The following is a 12599-nucleotide window of genomic DNA, read 5'->3' on the forward strand; positions in this document are numbered from 1 at the left end:
AGCTGAGGTCCAAGTACACAGAAAGCCCAGATCACACCACAAGAAACAGAGATGAGCCACCCGAGCTGAGCCCAACTCAAACTGCCAATACACAGAATGACGAGTAAAGAAATGATGGTTCTTTTAAGCCACTTAGTTCGGAGTGTTTGTTATGCAGCAGAAGCTAAATGATACAAAGCTCTACACAATAAAACCTGCACAACAAACCTATCCCAAGATGGCGACATAGCCTCAAGATAAAGCTTTCTACGGTGACTAGCGGCGGCTGCCTCATGCACAAGAAGTGAAGCGGTTACGGCAATCCTGATGACACTGTGCAATCTGGCCTCTAGCGGTTACGGAATGAGCTCACAGGACAAACTGTCTCCACGTGGCCACAGCTGCATGACACTGAACAGCAACTTACCTGCACGAACCCACTCTGCCAACCCAGTGAGCCGAGATGTGACAGCCAGCCCATCTCCTCAGACATGCTCTGGGAGGCAAGGGTTCCAGGAGGCAGCACTGGCTGTGGCATGCATTTTCCTCTCCCCAAGGGTCCCTGCTACCTCAGAGCGCAGGGAGGGACTCTAGACACCCCAGGGGGAACCATTTGGGAGTTGTCATAGAGTGATCGTGCTCCTGGAAGTGCATACAGCCCGTGAAGTTACTCAAAATGTCACCCCAGGGAAAGACAAGTTGCAGCGGGGGTAGCGTCTACGGGTCCCGTAGGAAGACTTCACCCTTCTCATTATTTCTTAGAAGCACACACCAAATCCTTATACTTCTCCGCCTCTCTCCGTGGGATCTGAAATGGTGGTGAGGCATGAGTTTGGTAACTCTGCTTAAACAATTTGGTCTGCTTTCTTTCTCATCCCGCCTTCTCCGAATCCAACAGTGGAACCATATTCCTCTCATAATCTTAGTTTAATCTATTCGTGCATCTTATATCCTCCAACTAATAAGCTTCTTGAGAGTACAAACCATGTCTTAACCAACGCTCCCTGCCTCCCCTTCCCTTTCTCATTCATCCAGCAATTGATTATTAAAGAGCCATAGCCACACACAATGTCAGAGGGTAGCTCACAGCCCAGAGGGAAGAATACCAAGGGATAATTATAAAAAATAAACACAGCTAACAGTTACTGAACAAACACATCTTACATGCCAGGCACTGTTCTAAGTGTTTTAAACATGAACTCATTTAATTCTTGACCCAATCCTATGAGGACGGTACCGATTTTACCTTCACGAATAGATAAGGACACCGATGTACAGAGAGGCTATAGCTTGCCTCTGGCAAGCAAGTGAGTGGTGGAGGTGACAATACAAATCTAACCACTTTGGCACACCACCGCCAGGTGGAGCTGTACAAGGGCCCTGGAAGGCTGACTCGAGGCATTCGCGTTTTATTTCATTGGCAGCAGTAACTCAACGGCGGTTTTGGAATAAGGTGATATGAAAAACAGTCTGGAATAGAAAACGAAGGCGGAAAAAAGGGACAGGGAAGCTGCTGCGTTAAGTCCAGGACGAGGCAGTGATCGCCAAGACCGGGCCAGTGGCAAGGGTGACAGGTAGGCTGGACTCAAGACCCTTCTGAGGCACAATTGACAAGATCTGGGGCCGAAATCAAGGGAAGAATGCAAGACGATTCCGATGTTTCTGACTGCTGATACAGGGTCGAAGGGAAAGACCTGCCAAGACAGAAACATTCGAAAGGCGGAACAGGTTTGGGAGGGGTGCCGAGACCCCCAAGACAAGCCCCAGGTGGGGCGATTCACTGTCTGAGATTTGAGGAAATTAGAGGAAAACTCACGGGACTTAGCACGTAGCACAGACATGCTCACAGCAAAAGGGCACAAGGTACAATCAGCGAAGGGAAAAGGCACAGGGGCGAAGCCCCAAGGAAACCAGGCACAAGCGTCCAAGAGTCGCTCCCAGTGGAGTCACACAGAAAGTGCTTCTAACTCCTCCGGCAATGAGTCGTGACGTCACATATTAAGAGTTGTCTACAAGCGGACCATTCTGATGACCAGTTCTGGGAATGGTGGGAATCTTGAAATCCGTATCCCGATACTCGTAGCCGAGGGCCAACCTCGCCAGCAGGATTTTCTAAGGAGAGCGGTCTGCACCTGCTCTGTTAACTGTATTCTGCACAGAAGGACAAGTATTTAAATTTTGTACAGGTGATGTTTTATATACAACACACAGTGCTCAAATTTTAGACAGTAGAGCAATTCGTAATGCTCAGATTATGAAGCCTCAATCAGCACTTTTTTCAGCTATGAATATATCAAAAACAAATGACGAATTATGCATATAACAGCAAATACAAATTACCAGGCAGGACTAGCAGGTTTTGAGACTGCTTCTACTACCCTCACTGTCCAGTAAGACAGTAAAAGCTCGAAGATGGTGACACTTTGCATTTCATTATTAAGGTAAATAAACATTAGGCCTGCTGCAGAATCAAACACAATTAAAACTTTAATTAACTGAAACCCAACTAGCCCCCATATTCAAATAAAAAAAAAAAAACACTGGCAGGTGACAGGGGAATGGGAGGATAGAGATTATTTCACTTTCAAGAGAAATGGGCAAGTCAAACGCTTCTATCAGGGATTTATTTAAAACAGTCGCTTCCTGCGGCCTCTCAAGAGTAGGCACATACTTTACATTAACATAATTACAAACTGAACACGCAAGGGCAAAACACAGTGTCCTCCAACACATCAAGTATTCGTTCAGCCTACTCTGACAGAAATAAGGCAGAAAACAGTCCTATAAATACACAATAAATTTTTAACAATGGGAGTTCAAACTCAAGGTATGGAGGTAAATTTTGTAACCAGAGGACCTGTGTTTCCCAAACTTTGTGTTAACTCAGGGGTCTGTAATAGGAAGAATGTCAAATGTTGTCCTTGGAATCACCCACCAAGTGCTCCTCTTGCTGGAGATGGGATACCCTGCTTCTGAGTTGGTATTCTTTTGCATACCTCACTGAGAGAGCGAACCACGCCACCATCATGGCGGGGTCAGACCCAGGTATTATCAGCTGCAACAGAACCCTTGTGAGTCTCCATCATCATACTTGGAGGAAGAGGAAGGCCCGCTCTCTAAATGGGCAAAAAGCCACTTTGTATCAACAAAAACTTCAGATAAGGCAGTGAAGCCGACAGTGTGAGGAAGAGATTTAGGGTTGTAAGAGGTACCTGGGCTAAGAGCCAAACAAAATATCCCTCCAGGAAGCATGAGAAGTGAAAAAGACGTTAAAGCATTTAGAGAATTGTTATGACGGCTATAAAACCCACCACCAACGGCAGAACACCAGCTTGATTCTAACTCGGCCCCAGCCAAACCTGTAGAGTGTTTACAAATGATCCTCCATGGAGGGAGCTGGTGTCCAGGGGGAAAATAACCATCCTCAGAATTCAAAATACCCGTTCACCTTCTAGACTTGGGCTTGAAGACATACTGACCAAGTAAGATGTTCTTTAAGGCAGTGGTCCTCAACCTTTTTGGCACCAGAGACCGGTGCTTCTATGCCTGATGACCGGTGAATCTGATGCCTGATGATCTGAGGTGGAGCTGAGGCGGTGATGCCAGCGCTGGGGAGCGGCTGCAGGTACAGATGAAGCTTCGCTACCCGCTAACCTCCTGCTGTGTGGCCTGGTTCCTAACAGGCCACAGAAGGTATGTACGAGGCCCAAGGACTAGGGACCCCTGCTTTAAAGGGAGCCTGTCTTTGTATGCTCTTAATAGATCATGTGTCAGTTTTGTTTGTTTTGAGCACTTTTAGGAGCTCTTCTTGTTTCTTCCCATTTCTGTCTGTCTTCTTCTTTTTAAAAAAAAATAAAAATAAAAAAAGAAGCCTAATAAGTACAACTACAGATCAACTCATTCTTCAGACGCGCCCCAGGACATGGATCCACCACTCCAGGCCCTAAACCGGATTGTCTCGCTGCCTTGAAGAGAACCGGCACATTATTTCCTGAACAAAAAAGCAAGGCGCTTTTAGGTCCCATAATCTCATTTCAAATCCTTTTACCCATTCCTTACTCTTTTGGCCCCCCCAAGGCTGCAATCCTCTTTGAGTAATCTGAGGGCTAATGGGTGCCAGATCTGTAGCTGCCTTTGCTTCCCTACCCCACACCCCACCTCCGGCACTGTTCGCTACCGGACAGGAGGCAGCGTGCCAGGGTTCAGGGCCCCATAATGGCTCTGTTCGTACAGGGTAACTGTTAATAATTAGCAGGAAGCATTTTGTCTTTAAGTCTCACAGCTTGAATAGTAAGACCTCGTGGCGCCAAAGAAACACTTAATTCTAGAGAAGTGAGACTTGCTTCCAACAAATTCTGTGTGGATCAACCCACAGAATTAAGTGGCTTCATTCACCCTCCAATACATAGTTATTAAGTGTCTGCTCTGGCGGGGTGTGAAGCGTGAAGTGGGGGAGTGAAGGGGAGCAAAAGAGAGATGGTCCCTGCCCTCATAAAGCTTAGAGTCGACTGAGGAAGAGATGGCTGTGAAGTATAAAGCCAGACAGACGAAGCTGGGGCTCATCTGAGGACGCAGTGCCCTGGTCTGCAGAGGAAGGACAGAGAAAAGAGGTATAGTGAGGCACAGCGAAAAAAACAAAGGAAATGAGGGAAGGCTGAGGAGAAGGGGACTAAGAGGCAGTCAGTTGCCATAAAAACAGGGAGATTCTGGAAGGAACTGTCAGGGACAAGTGCAAACTTCAGAAGGGTTACTCAGGCCACTGCGGGGAGCACGCCAGGAAAGAGGCAAGAAAGAGACCAACTGGGAGGTGACAGCAGCTATCCAAGTTAGAAAGCCATTCATTCATTCATTTGTTGGTTCATTAAAAAATATTTATCTAGTGCTATTATGGGCTGGGCAGTGTTCTTGATCCAGATGATACAGCAGTGAACAAAACAAAGTCACTGCTCTCAGGGGACATACATACAAATATATGAGAGGCAGGTGATAATAAGAGCTAAGGGAAAAAAACAAAGAAGGGCAGTGGGAACAGAGAGTGATGCGGGGTGTGCATGCCCGTGTGTGCTCTAGTCTTCACAGAGCAGCTACGGAAAGCGCCTTTGAGAAGGTGACATCTGAGAAAAGACCTTAAGAATCTAAAGCGTTGACAGCAGCAATGGGAAGGAACGAGCAGAATGGATGTTGGAAAGAGCCAGTTCCCGGCAGAGAGCAAAGGCAGGCTGAAGTGACAAAGCATGCACACTCTGGAACCCAAATGCCAGGGCTCAGATTCTGGCTCCATCATGTACTGGTGCCGTGAAACAAACTTGGGTTTGTTTTAGAGATGCATCAGAGAGGCACGGGGCGCTGGGGTGGTGCCCTTCCTGGCACGATGCGTCAGTTTCCTCCTAGTGCCCTTGGTAGCACCTGATATAGGCTATGAGGTTTTCGACCCACTACAGACATCACAGAGACAACATCTGGCAACAGAGCCATCATCACATGATGTCTATGAACCATTCAAGACTTGAAAGGGGGCAAAATGAAAAGTCTTCAGGAGAGTAAACATAGATTCCCAATTGCGGCCAACATCAACAAGACCCGAGCATCACCCACAGCAGCCAGAGTGACCTGCCCAATGGATGATGTCAAAGAAACCTGTGATGGTTTCTGTTGTTGTTTCAATCGGTTACATTAGCATCATTACAGAAGAGAAATTATTAATACTTTCAGAGGGGTGGGAGGCAGTCCTCTAATTTCACTTAAAAAGAAAATGCTGTTTACCCTTTTGAAATATTTATCACTAGCCAGAGTGAAAGCATTAGGAAAACCACAACCTGAACGTACCAATTTGGTTTGAAACTTCTAAAAAGCACGTGTGTGCGTGTGCGTGTGCGTGTGCATGTGTGTGCACACACACACATCTTTCCCAGTTTAAGGCAAAACAGTAGGAAAGGAAAGAAAAACAAAACCATAACGTGATGAAAGGGAACATCAAAAGAGAGCAACCTTTTGGGCAGAAAACATGGAAATAACAGAGTAAGAAAGTTTACGAAGAGGAATAAACAAAATTATATTAAATACTGCGCTAAAAGCTACATAACTTTTTTTTCTTCGATGTCATAACCACAGGGATGCAGAGACACCTGCGCGCATGGATCCCCTGAAAACCACATCAGGTTGTGCCAACAGCCAGGCAGGCAAAGATGACAACAACGGCCCTGCAGCTCCCAGGTGCCATCCTGCACCAGCACCACCATGGACCATCCTGCTCCAGTCTACGGAGAAGGCTGAGCGGTTCGAACGCCAGCCAGCCCAGGGCTTCTTAAACTCCAGTGTGCACAAGAACCACCTGGGTGGGGATCTGGTTTCCAAAACAGATTCTGACCTCGTAGGTCTGGGGTGATGTCATAGCCAGGCCCTAGAGTCACACTGTCCAATGCGCTGGTCACTTGCCACATGTGATCGGTTACATGAAAATTAAATGAAATTAAAACTTCAGCTCCTCAGTCAAGCTCACCACCACCACCACTGCCACTGTCACCACGACCACATAGGATGAGTCCTTCCTGCATTCGCACTCTAGCTGCCGACTCTGCATCATAACAAAGATTCCCTGAAGCACCAAGGAACTGAGGTTACCGGGCCCTTTCTCACATCTTTCCCATTTCATGCAAGAGTAAAAGGTAAACCATTCAGTATAGAGGAGACATAAAAGTGACATACCTCTGGAAGGTAAAGAAACTGTAAATGGATGTATTTATTGACTATCTCAGTAGACAGGACATCACCTGCTATCATCTTTAATACCCACCACACACTCTGGATGGCAGGTGTTACCTGCCCAGCTTTATAGACCATGAACAGACAGCAGGAGAGGTTATGCTACTTGCCTCAGTGTCACAGGGCTAGTGGGAGGTGGCGTTACTTGCGTAGGTATGTGTGACTTGCAAGCTCATGCTCTGTCCTTAGGGGCCGTGTGAACTGCGCCTCTTGGGAACCAGGCCCAGCCCCCCGCCCCATCAAGCCAGATACTGTAGCTGCAGCTCACGAAGACAGGTGTGGCAGTATCTCCCAATAACGAAAAGTAGCCCCATCCAAGACATTACTCGTGGAGACCTAGAGCCATGGTCACAGAGAGCCTTTAATCCGGAAAACACTTTAATCAACGATCAAAAAGCAAAACAAGCTATTTATCACATGAATAGTTACTGAACTATTCAACACATGAATAGTTACTCATTCAATGAATACTTAACACCTACCTACCCTGTGCCAGGCACTGTGTGGACCCTGCAGGTAAAGAAAGAACAAAGCTGCAGGTCCCTTGTCTTCCTGGAACACACACCTTTCATAGGTGCTATCAAACAAAGTACTTTTCCGATGCCAGAGCCCCATGAGTATTCTATACCTAATTTCAACTGTCTAGATACTTAAAAAAAAGAAACAATGAGGAATTAGTAAGACACGTGTATATTTTCAATCTTTGGTGTTGTACAGAATTTTATCTTTGCTTCGTGTGCTGCTCCGAGGACAATGACCACAGCAAAACTACTCCTGATTCAGAAAAATCCTTTCTCTTAGGCTACTGAATACTCGTCCATTCCACAATCCACAATCCCCCGACCGCCTCAGAAGTCACCAAGAGTGGCGCATACACTCACAGGTGCACGGGACTTTAGTCAAAACTAATGAATTTTGTGATAAAAAATGGATCTCTCTTGTTCCCATAATGCAGGCTCTGTCAAGAGAGCAAACAAACAGGGCTATAATAATTAATCGAAAAGAAAGGATCTAATTAAATTTTTGTATTAGTGTACATAATGGCCAGAAATAGTAAACACTGCTTTTTAAAAAGACTTGAAGCTGTAAAAAAGCTAAAAGCTCTAGGCTGGCTCTCTAGCTAACCAGTAAGCACTTACACGCTTTAGTGTGTGCTCACAACTCCATCTTATTTTCTAACCCATAGTAAATGGCATAAAGAAGGAAGACTAGAGAACGGTAAAATATTTAAGCACTCACCATTCAGTCCAATTCTACAACTATTTATTGAGTGCTTCCCAATGCCTGACACTGCGATCCATCCATCCATTCCACCAGAATCTATCAGTTATCTAATATACACGCATGCACGCACAGGCTGACCGGGGCCGTGGGGTCTTTCCAGGTGATTAAATACAATCAGGGCTCTAGGAGATGATTACAATCTTGTAAGAGAAATAGCATGTGTTCACACAGGAGCACACTCTAAGGCAGTAGCTGCCAAGTTTCATCCAGATGATTCAAGAGATTTATTCTAACATGCAATGAGAAATCACATGATGGTTTCTCAGAGAAGGTGAGATTTACCTGCAAGACCACAACTGGAATGTTAATAAGTAGGCTAAGTTGTCTGAAGAGAGAAGAATGCTCTGAATATTTCTCCCTCATTATTACATGACATGCATTGTGACTACAGATCTTATCCCTGACTGGGCATCTCTTGCCATGAGCGTGGCCCTCAGCCGTGAGGTTTCCAGCCCTGGGACGCTGGGGATAGAGCATACAGCATCCAGAAGTGACAGATGTCATGAGGTTTAAACTAAATAGCAAACTTACCTACAGCTTCAGATGGAAGAAAAAGATAACCTTGAGCTAATGAGGTTACATAATTCTGTAGGTAGACAGAGAGATACAGGTAGAAGGCACCCCTTCTCAAAAATCCCTGTGGGAAAAAGCTCCCTGAAGTTGATGGGTCTATTTCGAGTTGGTATCTAATGGAGTTTCCAGGGCCAGACATCTGTTTCAACCTTTCAGACTACTGGTTTACCCCTTAAACGGGACTCAGAGTGTCGAAAGCCTCTGGCCTTACCAGAGTCATCCAAGTGTCCCCACCAGGCACAAGGGAGCAGGGAACCCATTTAAAAAAACTTACAATAAATTCTCTGCAAAGACTGGCTAATTGTGAGGTTTCTGGCTCCAAATATAATAGTATTTAATAATTACAATGTAATTAGTATAACAAGCATAGACTGCAGGAGTCAGAAGAGATCTTAGAGATGATCTAGCTCATACACATCATTTCATAAACCTAGAAAGCGAGACCGAGAAGGATGAAGTGATTTGGGTAACGGCGCACAGCTAATGAGGGCCAGTGTCAACATAAAAACCCAGGGTATCCCACTTCCAGAACAGTGCTCCCCAGACAGCATGCCAACGCTTTCCAAACGAGTCGCCACCACGTTCCAGTTCTTCAGCGCTTGGGAAGAGCTTCTAAATAGGCAGGAAGGGTAAAGCACAATACTCTGTAAAGGTGACAGAAAGCAATTCTCATATTACATCAATTTATAAACCCATTTTTCTAACTAGAGTGTGACAGGAAACCTGGCTTAGTCATCTAAGTGATTTATACAAGTGACTTATACAAAGCAGGACACACAGGAGCTCCAGCAACACTGGATGAATGAATAAAGAAACATTCTAGCTAATTCAACATAGAGGAAGAACATGGATATTTCGCTTTTTGGAAGATGGACCTTGGGAACCCATCTGAAGATCTGAAACAGGCCATAAAATGACAAAGAATTCCATGGTCTCAAACGGCTGATACCACACCATGAGGTGAGCTCGACAGATGAACTGGCCATATCATGGCCATTTAATAAGACGAAGAGTAGGTATCATCCTCTATGGAGATGTGAGAAAGATTCGAGGGAAGAAATTAAATAACTTGCTCATATCATCTGGCCATGTGACTGGCATGGCAGGTAAAGAGGAGAGGTATACTCAGATGCTTCTGATGCAGGCTCCATCGGTTTCAGCTTGCTGGTTCCTGTTCACTCAATAACCACGCTGGACCCCACCATGATATCTGGGAGAAGCAGCAGAGCAGAACTGAGAGAGGCCCCAGACCATCACCATAATGTAAATCTCCAGCAGACACACTCCACCTGAAATCATCAGTAAATACTCATCACGGAACGAGCCTACTACATTCTGACACCAGTGCGAGGTATTACTTTCTCCCAGTCAATGATGCTTTACCCGTACTTTAAAGATCTGACTTCTGTACTAATAAAGCAGGGACTTAAACAAACGAACAAACTCAAGCCTTTTTCCATTATTTCCAGAATGACAGCTGACAAAATCCCCAATGCCTGAAACCCAGAACACAGAAGAAGGTATTTGGAGCTTGTCAATGATCCTTGGCCAGAGATGACCACTGCCCCCGCCCGCCTCTGCCACACACACACACACGATTTGACAATGTCTGGAGACATTGATAATAATTTTTGATAATAGCAGGTTGGGGGGCTGCTGCTGGCATTCTACGATGCACGGGACAGCCCCCACAACGAGAATTATCTGGCTCCAAACGGCAACAGCGCCAAGGTGGAGAAACCCTGAGTTAAACTTCAAACTCGCAAGGTCACGCTAAAAGTTTGGAGGTCAATATTTGGATGCACTGCCCCAATTCAGGAAGATTCAGGCCAGTCACCCTGCTGCTGAGTCATTCGTGGCAAATTTCAGTGTAACATAAACATAAACTATTTCTGAGGTGCTTCTTAGCTCCCAGTAAACCAAGTTAAACATCTTCGCTGACTGCGTTAGAGGCATTTTCTCCTGGTTCCTTTATTGTAGATGCTGACTTGAGACCCACAGAGATGCCAAAAGGGTAGCTACAAGCACAGAACTGCTGTCTGTCAATCCCTGTGGAGGGGTCGGAAGCATAAGGGTGCCTGCCTGACAGTAAGAAACCTTCAAAGTCCTCCAACTGCCAACGGGTGACTCCTTCAGCCATAACTTTTGTGGGCAGAAATTGTCTTGCATCGAGAGTTTCAAAAACCTCAGTCGGCTCCAAGGAAGAAACACATATCCATTTTCCGCTATCCAGCCGCTGCTGCTGCCCTCATTTCTGCTTCACCAGATTCTTCTGATTCTCATACCCAGACGTGGGAGGCAGGGGCAGAGAATGGAGACAGAGGGAACCACTACAACCACCCTGTGGGTGGTAGGTTTCACTTAAATTGCCATTTACAACGAGCCTGGCCGTCCTGTGAAGAAAGAGGGAAGGGTAAAGCGAGAAAAGGCTATTTTGTCTGTGGGTCAGGGCAAAAGACCAACTGATGAAGAGGTGAAACCAAGAGAAAAACAATGCAGTATGTTTCTGCTTGGCCTTTCAAAAGCAAGTTGTTGGTTTATCCAAGTGTTGCAGTTGGAAAATCAGAGCTATTAGCACAGGAAAGGTCATATGCTAAGTGTGACTTCGCGGCCATAAAACCCATCACCTGTGGAAATGCTGGCAGCCACCACCCGCCAAAGATTCTGGAATCAAGGCCAGACGTGGCCACACACTGCTCCAGGGACTCCTGAGAGCAGGGAGCCTGTCGTGTTGGCCTCAGGATCCTCGGCGCCTGGGTCGGGCCTGTTCAAGGGACAATCTGAAGGGTTGTGTGGATGAGTGGATGTTAGAACGTGAAATGAGGTCTAAAAGAAATAGTGTTGCTTTTACTATTACTGTTGTTCCTCTGCAGCTGGATTCTTTTTTTTTTTGAATTATGTGATAAAATACACATAACCTAAAACTTGCCATTTTAGGCATTTTTAAGTGAATGGATCAGTGGCACTGAGTACACTCATTCTGTTGTGCAACCATCCCCAGCATCTATTTCCAGAACTTTTTCGTCATCCCAAACAGAGACTCCGTATCCATCAAACACTAACTCTGGGTTCTCCTCTCTCCTTAGCCCCTGGTAACCTGTCATCTACTTTGTCTCCATGAGTTTGCCTACTCGGGGAGCCTCAGTAAATGGAATCATACAATACCTGTCCCTTTTGTTTCTGGCTATGTCATTGAGCATATATCTTCAAGGCTCATCCATGATGCAACATGTATCAGAATTCACCTTTTTAAAGACTGAATAATATTCCCCTATACGTATAAACCCAATTTCGTTTATCCATTCATCTGTTCATGGGCGTTTAGGTTGTTTCCACCAGTTGCTGCTTTTTAAATATTAAGCTGATTTGTGAATTTGGTGCAGCGATTGTGTAGGTGATAGAGAATGAAGTGTGGACTCAGATTCTGTCGCTAACTCCCCACGTGGTCCTGAGACCCATTTCAGAATTTTCACTTACAAAATTGAGGAAGTGAATTAGACCGGTGTTCTCCAAAATTTTGGGGAACATCATCTATAGTTAAAAATAGATTTTTCATTATGACTGAGTTCATACAAACCCACATACATAATTAAAACAAAAGTTTCACAAAATAACATTTACCCCCTTATGTGCAATAAACTCTGGTATGTTCTAGTCTCTTGTTATTTTTCATTTAAAAAAAAATGGAAGGTTGCAATCCTTAAATTGATTTGACAACCGCACTTTGAAACACCCTTATTTTAGATTACTTTTTCCCAAGTTGGTCTTCTTGGAATATGTTGGTAAGTACGGCCCCCCAAAAGGGCCTTGAATAAGAAGTGTGGGAACCATCTGAATTAGCTCACTAGGAGGAAGTTAATGAGCTACATTTCCCACACTTATTGACCATGGAGAACTTCATGCATACTCAAAAGCAAAGTCCTAACATCTCTTAAAACTTCACTTAGTAGTCATTTGGGGATCACTAAACTGGGTACTTAAGGTTCTTTCCTGCTACAACA

The sequence above is a fragment of the Pteropus medius genome, unplaced genomic scaffold (genome assembly GCF_902729225.1).
Source record: "Pteropus medius unplaced genomic scaffold, Ma_sr-lr_union100, whole genome shotgun sequence".
In the NCBI taxonomy this organism is placed as follows: Eukaryota; Metazoa; Chordata; class Mammalia; order Chiroptera; family Pteropodidae; genus Pteropus; species Pteropus medius.